Genomic DNA, 16,848 nt, shown 5'->3' with positions numbered 1-16,848 from the left:
GGCTCTCTGACAGCAGACAATAAACATTCTTCAAAAAGAGACTATTCCCACCAGAGTTCTTATAATAATATTATAAATCTCAGCAATGAAAAAAGATAGCTTTAGAGCAGAAATTCTACCAAGGAAACTTGCAAGATAATGAGGTAATAGGCCATGGGTTGTGTGACAAATTGGCCCAGTTTTGAAAGCAGCAATGATATGACCCTATTTGGCAGAACGGGAAGACTGAGAGATTAGATTCCACCCGCTGTGAGTTAAGCTTCTGCATCAGTTTGCTTGTATTTGCCAGGATATCCACAAGCCACACAAATAGAGAGATGAATATATGTTTTCTAAATGGGATTATAGCATTTTATAACAAGTTTATTAAGGATTTAGCCCAAGTTCTTCAGTTATTGCTAAAGTGCTTTTCATTACAGACTGCTAAATTATTCACGTTCAAGTGGGTTACCTGAGTCTTTCAGTGGCGCAGAACATTTTTCTTCTGCCTTTGCAATGACAAGTTCCAGATGGATGCTGCAGGTACATGTTCATACGGATCTGCCTTTTTGTCTCCCTGCAGCTCATCCCCAGCATCCCCTTCACATCTGCAGCAGTGGCGGGCACATGAACGAATGGTCTGCTAGCAGTGAGGTGCTTCCACAGCTTCTTCCAGACGGGTTTGGACATCTCAAGTTAATGATGGAGCGTGCTGCATTGAGCCCAGTTTTCCACATGCACCCTCTCCGAGTTGCTGTCCACAGACAGACTTTGTAAACATCTATCCAGGCGACCTCTCTGAGAGGAAATCTTCAAATTTTATTCAAACAAATAACGAAATTCTTTAAATTTTTCTTATTAACAATCACTTAGAAACTTTCCTATAACAGATTCAATAGGAGCCGCAGTGCTCAGCAGATGTGAGAAAGCAAGTAAATTATGGAGCATTGATTTATTTGAATTATAAAAGCTCCAAAGAGATGCTCATAGATAGTTTGTGGACCCAGCTGTAAAATAAATGTTCTAATGAAATCTTAAAAACAATAGGCCATTATGTTTGGTGAAAAAAATGCAGCAGATTAAGGGGAAAAAAAAAGCCTCTTCTGAAACATTTGCAATGTTCCTTAAAAGTCACTACATATAACTCCTGGAGGATATGGACTTGGAGAGCCGAGCGCTACTTCTGCTGAGTGCCACTAGTAACTCTGGCCACTTAAATCGGTTTCAGAATCTGTGCTGTAAAACTGTTCCAGCGATTTGCCAAAGGGAAAAATAAAATTCTTCCCAAGCTGTTCCGCCACTTCGACCTCTCTGTGAGTACTGTGAAGCAAGGCCTTTCCAGAGAATGCCAGGAAACAGCAGGCTTTCCTGAAACAGGCCTGTCTGTTTAGACATAAAGGAATCTACCACATATCCCACGTTGTTTTCCAATTTCAAAATGCACCGAGTCCTCAATTGTGCTGCCTACACCAACAACCATGTCAAGCTGCAGCACCAGGCAGCCTTACGAACACGTAGCAATCCTGTGCGATCCCTAGAATGCGCAAAAGGAGCAACCACTCCAAGAGGAATGGCTCTCGCATCGCCCCATGCATTGCAGTCCTCAGGAACAGTCCCTTCCGGAGGCCGCAGTCCTCCCAACAACAGCCCTGCCCAAACCTAGAGCATCCCTCACTGACACTCAAATAGGACAGCAGCTGCAAGAGTATTTCTAGGTCACCTTTGCTGACCCAGTGCACTCCAGAAGGTGCCTGAGCAGCAGGGCAGGCTTTGCATGCCACTTGTGCAGTGGCATGAGGGCTGAGCAGAGCAGAAGCAGCACACCAGAACCTCAAGAGGGATCCGTTTCATAGCCGTGGCCATTGGTGGAAGATGTGGCGACCAGCTTGTAGAAGCAACTGCAGGATGGGCTCTTTGCTTAGGCTCACTTGGAAAGATTGGTGGAGTTGTGCATCAGGTTTTTCTGTTACTTTTGTGGGGAACTGTTTGCACGTGGTAAATGATGCTATGGGAGATGGCAACAAGTAGCAGTGGTTCCAAGCACTGGCCTCTAATTGCATTGTGGTTTTGTTTGACAGTCTCTGAAGGAATAGATAGCACAAGAGGGAAACCATCATGTTGGGCCTGAGCCCAGTATACCATCTAATGTGTCTCAGTGTAGGAGGGCAATGACAAGAACCAGGATCTCTAAAGCACTTGCACATAAAGGAAAAATTTTAGCTAGTGTATTAAAAACAGGAAATTTCGCACCGAGGATTCATATTCTTATGTTTGGTTGTTTTTAAGTACATCTACTTACCCATACCACACGGGCCACTTGCAGAACTGGCACCGGCCTCCTATATTTCAAGTGCAACCTTGAGGGCTTCCTGTAAGGCAACTCGTAGGCTGGGAAGAGCTAATCTAGCCCAGAATCCTACACCCACTTCCTTCTGCTAACAAATAGGCCTCTCTCTTCCTGGGACTGCACCTTCGCCATCAGCAGGAAGACTCATATCATTACTGGGCCAGAGGTGAATTGCCTGGAGACAAAGTTGGAACTGATTTTTTGCAGTCCCATTTCGCCATTCAAACCACTTCATTCTGAGGAGCGAGACCCTTTCACTCCGTCACGTTTATACACGTTTATAAGGACAGCGCAGGTTCCCTCCGCGGATCCCTTCCACATGACTATATGACAATGGGTAAACCAGAGGAGAGTGTTTTGCCTCTCGTACCTTTCAGTCACCAACACTGCTATGGAAAGCATGGAGAGTTCTCCAAGTCAGCAGTGCTGTTGATGCTCCCTCTATTAGCACGTCCCAAGCTGAATGCGCACAGCATATGCTAATGCTGTAGCGCACGGTAAAAGCAGGCAAACATTCAAATTCACGTTCAGTAGTGGGGAGAGAGAGGAGAGGAAATGAGGAATTATACACTCCTGTTTGGCTCCTGGTCCAGAAAAGTGTTGAGATGTTTTCAGCTGCTGCCAGTTTTCCATTTGAAATGTTGCTTTGTATTTATAGTTTTCTTAATCCCTAAAGCAAGAGAGGCTAATATTCATTTAAAACCCAATAACAATTAAAATCCCCAATAACAATTAAACCCTACAATGAGCAACTGCTCCAGCTTTGTTTATTGCTCACATAAATAATCATATTTCAATGAACATGTTAGTATCTACGATCTCTTCCCCAATTAAGGTTGCCTTGAGACTGTTTGCTTTGGCTACTGTAAATGTGACATGAATTACACTCAGGAAAATGTGTCTTACATGCTGGATTTGAAGTAAATTATTTTCTTTTAATATACCTACACAACTGTCACAAGGAATTACACTGCAGATTTAGTGATGTTAAGTGTCAATTGTAATTTGGTCACAGCCATTTTATTGGCTCTGCATATTGCTCTGCTAGGAGCTGCTTCACAGGATGGAGGCCACAGTATTATTAAAAGCCAGTAATCTTTCACTGATGACATAATTTGACTGACAGGGAGAGAAGCAGCAAGGGTCTTGCTTCCACCTGCATGGAGTCTGCTAGGTGGCAGAGATGAATTTGCCTTCAAATTAGAAACAGCACAGCAGACTAGGGGCTCTGATTTTGCTTGATTTCCTTTAAGGAGTTTCACCAGAATGGTTACTGAGCAGCTGATAGGAGTCTGCTTTACTATGTCAAACATATATATTACGCAGCCAGTAAACATTTCAAATATTTTTAGCCACAGTATGCAGTGAGTTATCTGTGAAATAGTTTCAGCTGAATTGAGCCACGTGCTTTTTTTTCTCCTCTGTGCACTCACCCATCCATCCATTCTTTTTTCTGCAATTCTGCCTCTGCAATAAGCCTGGAATATTAAATTTATGTGTTAAAAATGGAAAAAAAAAGTGTTAACATAAAACCAGTGTTTCAACAGATAAAATAAATCATACAAGCTGCATAAAAATTTACAGTAAAAGCAGAACCGTAATCATACATTCTGAAAATTTTATAAACTGAGAATTCAAGTTATGTGTTTTATGCTAATACACATAGTGGAAGGTTCTAGCAAACTGCGATTCACACATGAAGAGCAGAAAAGTCAAAGGTATTATATATGTAATATCTATTTTTCACATGTACAGATGTACATGTACTTATTCTGAGAAAGAGAAAATAGATTCCATGACTTTCTTAGAAAATTTAAATCAATATAGCTGCTTTCCATTTCAGTATTTAAATTATTTTTTTTTGCTGCAAGGCACTGCAAGGAACAAAGCAAAGTACCTTAAAAGAAAGTGTTTCCCTAGTAATTTCACTTCATTTCACACCTCTTTGGCAGCTTTTCTTAGCCAACTGGTTTCATTGAAAATGCTGACAATGTTCACCTATTAGAATTGGCCTTACCATAAGGTGATTTTCCCCCTCAGACTCACTTTATTAACTTTAAATATAGAAAATATTTTTTTTACCTCAATATATACTTTTGTCTGTTTCCCCTTTTTGCACACTGCATGTTCTATTTTTCTTTTTCCTTTTTCTTGGAAAAATCTTTACTGAACAATAAACAGCATAAATTATTCAGCCAATTTCAGTCCAGTGGCATAAATCATACTCTAGCAGACATGCTACTTATGACAAATGCTTTGTCTAAGAGAAACATACCACTGAAGGTTTAATCAGAAGCTTTAAACATTTCAGACTTGCTCAATTTTATTCTTGGCAAGGAGCACTGTTTTTTGCTCTATCTTCCAAAGCTTTGGGGGAGCATTCATTTTTCCCATGAGGATACCGAGGCCATTTTTACCCACTCCACGAAGGAAGTGCGTGTTAATAAAAGATCACTTTCCTCAAGAAAAAATCAAATGGGATTAGCAAAACCTCTTGCTCTTGAAAGCTCGTTTCAGAGGCAGCCTTGGATATCAGGACTTGCATACTACCCTTTTTGAAAGGATAAACAGTGTGTTTAAAACCATAACCTTTTATGGGATAAAAGGTTTCTTAAGATTTTATTAACACAATTTTGAAAATATCTTCTTTCTTCCTGTGCTTTTTAAGTAAGTCCATCAGATGCCTAGGTGCATTTACCCTCCATCTGATTGAGAATCAGTTATATTCACCTGGGGGTACTGAACAAATACTCTACTAGCTATTTCTTTGTTTTCCCTCACACTGTATGGGTATGAAGGCCTGGCAACTGATGTAGGGGGCGGAATTGCACCCTTGGATTTAAATATTAAGAAGAAATTTCCATTAATTATGAGGATTTTTTAACCTTCTGATGTATCCTAAAAAATTTGTTTTGCAGAATAACTGCTTCAAAATGTTTGTCCTTTCATGGACACTAATGTAGAAACCTGAGGCATTATGGAATACTGATCCATACCTCCCAAATTTAATATCTATATTCTAATATGAGATTTTGCAGTCAGAGATTGTATTACGGAGCTCCAGTCAACAAAGTTCTGTTTTATTTATTTCACTACTTGCATCATCATCTAAAATGTCAACTGAGGTCCTGGAATACAGCTCTGCTTCTTAGATGGCTACCTCGTAGCCAAGAAAAACACCCTTGAATCAAATTTACATAAAACAGCATCCTGAAAAAAAGCTGGGATAACAAAACGGTGGGAAGACACTTCAGCTTTCAACTGAAAAGAGACCATTTAAAATAAAAAGCTTTGTAATTTAGCTGACCTTACTCACCAGATTAAAGCAAGCTGAAAAGGAACTGCGCATAGAGTCTGAACAGCTAATGGGTCCTTTTAAAGAAAAGTTGTTTTTGTTATTTTTAAGTTCTGTCTGAAATGAAGACAGCTTCATAGAGAAGGACCAGACACAGAATGCCTAGGCCAGTCTCTGTTACTTCCGGTCATACTAGTCACCACCAAATAAACGGAAACAAAAGTATTGACATCCTAAATCAAAGCTGCGGCTCGTCGAGTGCCACAGATGCTGCAGAGTAATAAAAAAGATGCCCCACTAGACGTAGCGAGCTAATTCGATACGTATTAAGGTTTCTTCATGCTTCCTGAGGGTGGGCAATTTGCATAAACCCTGGCGTTTGAGCGCATATATTCCTCTGACACATATCTTTGGATTATATAAGTATATATTTCAGTTATTAGAACCCGTGTTTGCACGTAACCATCCGGTCCTACGTGAATCTTAGTAGATTCCTGGTCTCAGAGGTATCATGTGGTGAAGCTCCATGGCATAATCACTAGCTGCATTTCTCTTTATTAGTTCATCTTAGGAAAATGCCAAGAAAGTCCAAAAGTAGCACAAATCTCCCATTATAAACCTACCATCAGATGCAAAAGAAAAAAAGGGAGTGTGTTCTGTCTAAATGACTCTTATTTCATTAAAAAAAAAAACAAAAAGCAAACACAAAGTCTAAGAGAGCAAGAGAGTCACTAACACACTGTGTAAGTGTAAAGAGCACAAAGGAAAGCAGAGTGGGATTTGTTGCCGTTCACTGTCTCCGGCCGTGCAGTCTCTGGTCTCAGCTCTCGGCAACGTAACGTGTTCACCCGGAGGTCAGGCTCTCCGGGGCCATCCTACCCTGCTAGAGGACAAACCACGTAACACCAATATGGTTGGAGTGCCATTTATTGTTTACTGCTCACTACAGTTATACTCCTTGCGAATGCGGAAGCTTGCTCTGCCACCAATTAGCAACAATGTTACCTTATATGGCTATGTACTGATTCTTCAAAGTAAGACAGCTGGCTTGCCTTAATTTCTGTTAACCCTTTGCTTTCCGTAACATCGCGAGATCTTCCGAGCGCCAGGCCCTAAGCCTAAGTTTGGCCAAGTCAGCTTATGTCAAGCACAAAGCCATATTGCTATATCTATATATCCGTCCACAGACATTCCCTCTCACTTACTTAGCAACTCACACCAAGTCTTCCAGTTTGTGACTTCATTTTGTCATTGTCACTTGTTTTGACCAGGGCCTTATTCTTCAATAGTCCCACTGAAATGAGTAGTAGAGCAAGGCACCGTGCGAGGTTTTAAGAGGGGAAGTAGGTGAGCTAAGGCAGCCAGCTTAGACACTGGCCCAGATACTGCTCTCCTTACTGCATACATCCTCTGAGGCAAAATCTGCCACCTGCAAATCAACATTTCAGTTCTACAGGTATGAGCAATAATATTCATTTCTAGACAAGCATTGTTCACTCATTTAAGTGACATTTTCCCTCATCTGAAAAATCAGCATAGGGAAGAAAAGACAGGTAGCTTTGGCATCTTGGAAAAAAATGTTCCCTTTGGATCAGATTGGAAGACAGGGTGATTTTTTTTTTGTTCTTCTCAGCACTGTAGCTCAGTCTTAGACTAAAATGATTTAAAATAGTATTAAAAAATAGCAATGAATATAAGAATAACCTAGCAGATTACTATTGACTGGTCATGTAGATGAAACTAGAAAGGGGCCGGGCCCCAGATGCAAAGAGTATAAGATCGCAAACACAGCCTGCAGACCTTTTAACTGTAGGTAGGTGGGAATCTTGGAGACTTTCACTCTCTCTCTCATGGTGCGAGGATTTTAAAACCAGAAGGGGTAGAAGAGCCACAAATTATGTAATTACATGAAAGGCATCAGTCCTGATTTCTTACACCATAGACTTTGAAAGACGCAGGCACGAAACTATCTCCAGGACTGAAACAAGTTCAAAGTCATATTGTTCTCCTAAAAAGGCTTAAACAAACAAACACACACCAAAACAACCACACACACCACAAGCCACCATGAAATCCACATTACCCCTTTTTCTAGTAAGGAAAACACCATTTCACAATCTGAAGCTCTTTATAATTTTCTGCTGAAACTGAAGCCACAAAACCAACTCCTGAAGCATGCCCATTTGAGAAGAGCCTGAAGAATACAGGCATTCACAAACTGCTCAAAATAAATACTTTCTTCTGATCACTGAGTCACTAGTCCAGGTAAAAACAAACACACACAAGGTTCTAATCTTTTGCCAGGCCCTGCCTATGAAGGGAGAAACCTGGGAATGTCCAGAGCAACACAATCTGTGAGAAATACTGAAGTTTTTTTTTTTTTCAATTACGGCACCTCTTAACACAGTAGATCCTTAAGCACCTGCCAGCCGAACACCTGCATTGTACAAATTGCTCCATTTGTCATAATAGTAACATGGGGTTTTAACTCACTCTCATAACACCCTGGACAGGGCAACTTTGTTTTTTAGCTAATGTCTGAAATTGAGCACACACTGGTTGTTAGTGTAGGACTAATTGTGAGCATTTAGGCATTTATTTACTGTATTTTTCTTAGTAGAGAGAGTAGTAAGTCTTTGTTATAAGAACATTCACATAAAGACTTGGCGAGTACGCTGAATATAATTAATAAAGGCCTAAGAACCTGTAAGAGGGGATTACATTTCAACAGCACCTTAAAATTTGTGCAAGTTGCATGCATCTGAAAATGGCAGGATTGTGTGATAACTGGACAAATAAAAATGTGAACCATCATTCAATCTCACATACTTGAGAAAAAAAAAGACAAATATAGCAGTCAATGTTAGTTTTGTGAAAAGGCCAACTATCTCAAAATGAAGGTTGAACTATTGTTAAAGATACACCTGAAAAAATAATCTTTTTGTTATTGAGCTGTGTCTCTTAAAACCTCTACATAGCACAAGCTCCAACAAATATTTAATCACTCCCCAAAGTGTCATAGAAAGACTGAAGTTTTCATATACTAGTAGCAGGAGCTCAGTGAAAGAACTTGCTCTCATGGCTGCCTTAGATCAATCAATACAATATATATGTACAACATCCACTTATACTTTTTGTACATTATAGACTCCTAGTAACGAGCTGGACACATTGAGGAATAACAGGGGAATTACAAGCACAATCAGTAGAGCTTCAGATAGGAAGAAAATACAACAGGTTGCGGCCAAAGGCAAGGAGGAGGACAGGGTGTTGGGGACATCAGTGACCAGGACGTAACTCGCAGGCACTACCAACAGCCCAGAGAGGTACGAGGCAAGAACTGTGCAACAAGGAGAACATCTGTGGTGCCTTCTGAATTTTGCCACTGAAGATTTAAGCATATTCCCCTTGCAGCAAGGTGGATCAGCTATGGAGTTCCATCCTGACTGGCAGTGGCCCTTTGCCACAAACAGCAACACTGATTGAGACTTCTCTGTAGATCTTAAGTGCTATAACTACACTTAAGAGGTGTTCCAGCTATTAATAATAATTAGTAATAATAACAACAGCAACAACAATTTCTTTCAGTTCTGTAAAAGATGGTAAAAATCATGTGACGGGGCACCCTCTAGAATAACGTGGTAGCTCCTTCAGAGACCCCCTTCCCTGCTTCACTCTCTCAAAGGAATACCTTGGAAAGAAGGTGGCAGAGAGGAGATAGCCTGGTTTGTGGGACACCTCTGCTTCAGCAACCCTCAGCAATAAGCTAGAAACCCCACTGAAAGCTTCAAGACACAAAATTTTATTTCAAGAATGAGCTGATCATTGAACATACAGCCGACTCTCCAACTCATCTGTGTCAGTTCTAGACTGGAAGCCAGTATTGAAGAAATGACCAATTGAAGGTGCAAGGACAAATATTAACCTTGGTAGGTCTATTATAGCACTTATTCAAAAAAAAAAAGGAAGACGAAAGGAAGGGAAGACATTCATATTTAATTTCTCTCTATGTCTTCCTATGAGAGCGCAAAATTATAAAGCAGGGAGAATAAAGGATTAGGATGGTATTAAGTTGCTTTAAAATATTTTAAAAAATCAAAATATGAAAACAACTAAATGGCAGTTTGCACAAATTCTAGAAATGCAATTCTTGTTCATGTTAGTAGCAGAAATTATGTATTTTGTACAGGTCTATTCCAGTATATGTGTAGCTTGGTCTGATAAACAATTTCATAATGATTCAGAAAATATCACTGAATAATGCTGATAAATAAATAGGACATGCATATAGTGTTTTAATGTGTACAGTAAGTGCTTTAATTGACCGTATCTATTGCACTACAGAACATCTTTATCCAGTCACAGAAAGGACATAAAGACAAATCCTGTCTGTTCTGAGCACAGACCCAGTGAAAGGAGCATTCCCAGGAGGGATGCACAAAAGCCTGCCCCCCACCCTTACTACTGCTTATTATCGCATTATTAAGCGATAGGTATGTGGAAGGGATGTGATCCAATCCAGACTTCAGTCCCTCTCAACTGAGTCATAAAATATTTATTATTTACTTCTTGGGAGACTTAATGAATATTTTCAAACTGAACTAGGGGACTCAACCATAGCAGTTAGGAGTAGACACTGTAAAGTTCCAAAAAATGGGGCCTGGGGGATTAGGATTTCTCAAGCAATAGAAATCTGTGAGCCACAGAATTTCTAAGTTGTTTTAGCTAGTCCAAACTCCTAGCTGATCCCACTTTTAGAATTGATGTACAATATTTGGAGCTTGGCATGGAGCCATGGATATCATTAAATCCTCTCTGCCAGCTATAGAAGAGAGCAGTTCCAGGCCAGAAGCTGTCTTCACGTCAGCGCAACTTTTTAAATACCTGTAAGATGGAAGAAGGGAAAGTAAATGAATTATTCAGGAGAAAATTTGGTAATCAAAAGAGCAAGAGGTTTTATTAAAACAAGACAAAGCCCTTACCATCAATTAAAATATTTCTATTGCTATGGAAATGCTTAGCAAAAGAAATGAGGCTGTTTCTCCTCTCTCCTGAAGTGCACGGAACACGTTTTCAGGAAGATGCTAATTCTGATGCCTTCACTCTCTCAAAATGTTTTCTTAAGGTGAATGAAGAGCATTTCATTAAATGGCATATAGTGGTCATTTTTAGGGGAAAAATCATAAGATATTGTATATTTGCATATATTTTCTATGCATATGCACTCGAGAATACAAGAAATAACGGGCTAGTTTATCGCTATACACATGAACTTTTCAGGCTGCACTGAATTATTGGTTTCTGAAGGAAGTAATATTATCAGGTCACCGTAATGCTAAGCAGCATTACATTTTATCTGATAATTTCTGAAAAGTGCTTACTTTTGAAATGAGAAAAAAAAAAAAGCTGTAAGAAAAAAACTCTGGCAAGAGTGCTGACTGAAAAAATTATATATTTATATTAAACCCCTCAGCTAGATTCTCAGACACATTACTGCTTTGTCACCTGACAAAAACAGTTCTAATTTTTACCCCCTTGCGCTAACATTTTTCAGAGTGACTGGCTAAAATGCACTCCAGTTCATAATTTCTATCTCTGACAGTGGAAGACATAACCTAGTTTCCTCTAATGCAAGTCTCTAATCTAGAGGGCAAGACCCTGTTCCGTATAACACTGAAGGGAGAAAATGCAATTTGAGCACAAGAAAATTGCACACACAGTTTGATAGTTCTACCATTCTCTCTCTCTTTTTTTTTTTTTCCCCAGGATTAAATGTCTTGTTTTATTTTATGCTAAATTATGACCTGGCTAGAATTTGTGTAGCGTCTTTGTCATTTTTCTGGAAATTTGATATTACAAAAAGGAAGGGATAGAGGAACATAATGCAACTTTCATATTCCTAGCCATTAAAAATCACAAATGCCTGTATTTTGGGTAAGGATATCTTTTTCTTAATGGATAGTTTTTGCTTTAGCAACCGACACTTGCAAACAATAAGCCTCATTCACCTCTGGGTTAATCCAGTTGTATATCAGCACGACATGATTGATTTCATATTGGTGTAATGCAGTAGTGAATCAGGCTCCAAGGTTTGAAAACAGAGCACTACATTAACATCTACATTTATATACTGAAACACTGGGGAACAGATTTTTGAATGGGCTTCATCCCAACAGGGTTTCCTTGCAGCACATTTTTCACCTCCAAAAATAAAATAAAAAAGTGTCCATAGTTTTGTGCTCATGAACATGACAGGGAACAAAAATTAGAAAGTCTCTTGGATAGCTAACTCTTTGAATTATACATGCACCTGTGTGAATTATACATGCAATTGAGTTGCGCAACTGAAGGCGGAGTTTGTCCGCCCCTTCCCTGCCCTGGCTTGCCTCCTTGGTTGTACTGACCCTACCTGCCAGGATGCACCGGGCATAGAGAGGACAGTGCAGAGAGAGCAGAGGAAGGAGAAACTCCTAACTCTGAGGTCTACACTGTCTCCGCGGGAGCCGGTCAGCAACTCTCTCTATCTCTGATCTGCTCCACTCGAGAGGATGTTTGGGTCCAGTATCCCGCCGGCGGGTATTGCCTCGTGAGTAGTTACCCGTGTTTCGTTTCTTCTGCAAGTTCTCGCCTGAATAAATGCTTGATGTAGCCATTTTGTTCTATGTGGTTATTGTCAAACCCTGAACCCATCCAGAATAGGAGTGTACAGACTGAGAAAGATTTTCTGGGACATTTAAGGCATAAGCATGACTTCTACTGGATCTGTTAGACCAGTTATTCCATTTTCCTTCAAGCTCTTCAGGTTTTAAAGCCTCTGAAGTTTACTGAAGGAGGAGAGCATACATCACGACAACACATTTCTAATCCTTTGCAGATTTTTCTGTAAATCAAGAACCAATGTATGTTTTGAATACAAAACCTAATTTGTTAGGTTTATCTTTTTTTCTGTACCAAAAGCAGGACTGCTTTTCCAGGTAAAACTGGTTCTAAGAAATTCTAGGTAGTGTATCATTTGCTTGTACTACACTAGAAAACTTGAAACCTGATGCCAGCACGAAGAAAAAAGTTTTCCTATCTAAGCTCAAATCTAGAATTAGGATATTCTAGCATAGCAAATATAAGATAATAACCACTCATACTTGGAGAAACAATAAAGTCATTCACATTTCACTAGGAGGGGATATCTGAAGTATCTGCAGCCTGTGTTCCATGCCTCTTGTAGAGAGAAGGAGAGCAGAATAGGGACCAAATCCTTTTGCAAAAATGGACAGCCAAGTCCACAAAGCTGGAAATCAATTTTATTCTCTGTGCATCTGTATTACACTCATGTGTTCATGATGTAACTTCAAGAAATACACATGAAGGGCAGGGACCTGGATAAAAAAAAAAAAAAAGGGTTTTGCTTAGAAAGGACAACGAACAGCATGGTGACCCCTGCTTCTCTGCAGAGTCTGTCCCTGCAGACAGAGTCCTTCTGGGTCTCGCCCTGTGCTGCCCTACACTTGGGGCAGTGTCACGCACTTTCTTGGTGCCACAGCCCCTATCACTCCCTGATCCTACATGAAAAATGTTTCTGGTCTTCCTGATGACCTGCTATTTGAAACCTGGCACTTCTCTAACATGATGTTGTCTCCTCCTGGAAGGAGGACAGTTGAACAGTCCAGATGCAAACTGTAAGTAAATCCTTTGTTAGAAAAGAAAGATCTTGGCAACTCTCCAGTAGACTTTGTGAGAAAGAAGCACATTTCTCAGAAACAGGGGAAAAAAAAAAAAAACAGCCCTTTTTCCTTTGCATTTTTTTGAGATACAGGTCAACCAGAAAGAAAGCAACCATTATAGTCAATGGGGCTACAAGTGGGTTGATGCAGTAACTGGGGTAAGCAAGAGTTTTCAAGCCAAGCCTTGATAACATACTGTTAAATAACTGCCATGGGGAAAGCTGGGGAAAGAAAGAAAATCCATTGAAGTCAGTGGGAGAGCTGCAGTTCACTTCACTGAAGCTAGGATTTCATCCTGTTACCGACAACAATGTTCATGAAAAAAATTGTATTTTGCCATTGCTTAATTGGGATCGGGGTATGACTGTGCCTTCCAAGTAATTCACTGCATCACCCAAACAGCTTAATCATCTAAGCTTTTCTTGCATACTGGCAAGCAGCAGACCCCGGCTCCGGAAAAGCTATATAAATACTTTCGAATGCCTATTAGAGGATACAAAATCCCTATTTTTTTTCCCCAGGAAATTCTTCATTTCAGCTGCACTGTTTCTGAACTGTAACCCTGGCTCAGTAATTTTCAGTCTGCTACATAATGAGGTTCACCACTACAAATTTTCATATTCAAGAGTAGAAAACTGGAAGGAACTGAAAAATGAAAGCAGTAAGTTTATAGGCACGGGACTGTAAAATTATCATATTTTTGCAATAGACTTACTGATTTGATGGCCCTTCCTTTAACCACTTATCCACTTTCCCTAAATATAAATGAGGTGCATGGGGGGAAAAAATATATGTACATTTCATTTAGGTATTTCCTGTCCGCATTCTCATAAACTAAACTAGAAAGACCTACAAGGACACATGTATATGAGCATATGTAATTCCAGCTCCTTCCAAAAGCAAATGGGAACAAAACGAGGCAGAAAGCCCATTCCTGGTTAAGAGCAGAATGCCATAAACTTTTACTCACCTACGTAATCCTTATTTCGGAGTGCAGGCTAAACAGCCCTAAAACATGAGGCTTCGCTTAGGTATTTAGGCCTCGCGCTCACTTCCCTACTGGCCGCATGCAACATTTTGAAGTGATTTTACAGTGCGGTCTTGCGGCCTGCAATTTTTGGAGCCATCCAAACATGCCCATTAGCGCAACCCAAACAGACCCCAGCGAGTGGAGGCTTCCAACACATTCCCCGGGAATCTGAGGGCCACTGCGCATTCTTGCTCCATTTACACAAACTAAACTTCAGTTAGCGTCCTCTCCCCTAATGGGCACCCCTACTGGGGACACTGTTTGGTCACCACGGCCCCGCTACAGCTGGATATGTAAACAAGGCCATAATCCGCCTGAAAGAGCTTGCGCAGCTTGGCAGCGCTTGCCACATTGTTAACGGACGGTGCCAAAGCTGTAACAAAGCCATCATTTCCGAGTTTATTCACAGGCTCTTATTAAGAAATTTTCCAGAAATTGCTTCTAAATGAAGGACCTTCCAGAAATTCGCCGCTTGCAAGGAAGGTTTCCAGATGACTTTCTGCTTATCTGTAACGTGCTCCTCCAAATAAATTACAATTTAGCCTGGCTCCAATGGAGACAGAAAACACATTGCTATCCTGCACTGCACAGGGAGCTTCCTGGGGTTTTAGCTGCAGCTCCCCCCATTCCTGGGGAGGCCAGGCAGGTCCGGGATCGTGGTGCTTTGCTCAAGGGGAGATACTCAACACTAACAGTTGTAAATTCACTATAACCACGGCGGGCATGAGCAAGCCCGTGTTTGCAAGGTAGGTACTCTGAAGATAGAGAGTATGTTTACAATTTAATAATTCAGTTTGATTTTTTTTCACAGATGAGTTCATATTGAAGATTTATATCCTTTTCCTAGCATTTTAGGAGCAGCAATAAAAACTGTGAAGTCACAAGATGGAGGATGATGCCTTGTTGAAAATAAACCTTCAAATAAACCTTAGGCTGAGAGAACCAAATAATGGTGTGGGGTTGTTGCCTGACATTGGCAATCGACTCCGTCCGCCGAGGCGGCCAGGCACGTCCAACCCGTGCCCGGGCCAGAGAGCACAGACACCAATATGAGGATGCTGCAAATGGCGTTTAATATACGCAGGCTGGATCTTATAAAGGTAGCAAAGGCGGAAGCATGCCTATATAGCCAATAAGCGTTGCTCTTTACCTAATATGGCATATGCCTTAGTTCCCTATTCTTCCCGTACATCGCGAGATCTTCTGAGCGCCGTACCCTACATCTCCCCCCCCCATGTTAATCTAAATATCCTAAATATCACTACTTTGAACAAGCTGCTGATAGCGTACATTGTGACTACCTTGTTTCTGTGAGCGTCGTAGCTGATGCAATACATAGTGGATTATACATGACAAAATAGGCATGCTGCAAAAGACACCAATCAATACCATAATGATAATCAACCCAAGCTTCCACAATCAATTCAATTGAGCCAGGATAGTAATCATGTCCAGATACTGTTGCCTATGTTCTCAAGCCATCTCCAGTTTCCTGGGTTACATCTTATCACCTGTATCAGATCTGATCCTACGTTTTGAATGGCCTCCGACCTCTTGCCGATCTTCTCGTAGTCTTTTGTGGTCAGGCAACAAAATGTTAGGTTTTTGAATGTTCTGGACCGGCCTCCCCCCACCTGGAGAATCTCGAAGATTACGTTGATGGCCTCGTGATGTGCTTTGAGTATCTGGTTGACATCCCTAAGACCTGCCGCTATCTGTTGAGACAACGTGTTTACTGCTTTATTCGTCCGCAACAAGTGACAGGTCGAGCTTTGAATTTTGTATAGCCCTGTTGATCCTAAAATCGGGCCGAGGCAAGTAATATTAGCATTCACCAGGACGAGGAATGGTGCCTCGCTCATATTACCCGGTAAAAAGACATCAGGTGACATGGGGGCAAAAAATTTTACAAGGGTTGGGGGTATTTTGTCTGGTGGTAGGTATGCAGCAGCCAGCAAGCATAGCGCGCTAAAGCAGGAAACGTTTCAGGTGGGGAGAATTATAGTACCGTTCGTCCATCTTGTACCTGAGTGTCTAAACAAGTCTTCGGGTATAATCCACTCCCTGTTTCCTTCATCATCCCCGCAGCTAAATCTTCCCACACCTCTGTCTATATTTATTGTATTATAACTTTCACAGGTGGCAGAGGGGTCTGATGTAATCTTTCCCTCCCATTTCTGAGCCTTCTGAGTGACTATCTCTAGGTACCCTGTGAAATTCACATGATGGGAGCGGTATGTCACATTAACATATGACCCATATGGTGACCATGATTCCCCATACACTGTCCCACTAGGCAGTATTGTGAGATTTGCTGCTCTTTGTGCCATTAATTTGCATAAAGCGTTATCTGTTAGCGAAGCCGCAAAGCTTACAAAAGCAAAGCATGTTAGTGGATTGTGTGGAAGGAGCGTTTGTAGAAGAATTGTTTGAAAGCAGGAACTGAGAGGAAAACTAGGGCCTCACATAGCTCTGGCAT

This window comes from Tinamus guttatus, unplaced genomic scaffold (genome assembly GCF_059628265.1).
Source record: "Tinamus guttatus ecotype Peru unplaced genomic scaffold, ASM5962826v1 Tinamus_guttatus_pri_ptg000583l, whole genome shotgun sequence".
NCBI classification, from domain to species: domain Eukaryota; kingdom Metazoa; phylum Chordata; class Aves; order Tinamiformes; family Tinamidae; genus Tinamus; species Tinamus guttatus.
Note: the sequence above shows the minus strand (reverse complement) of the source record.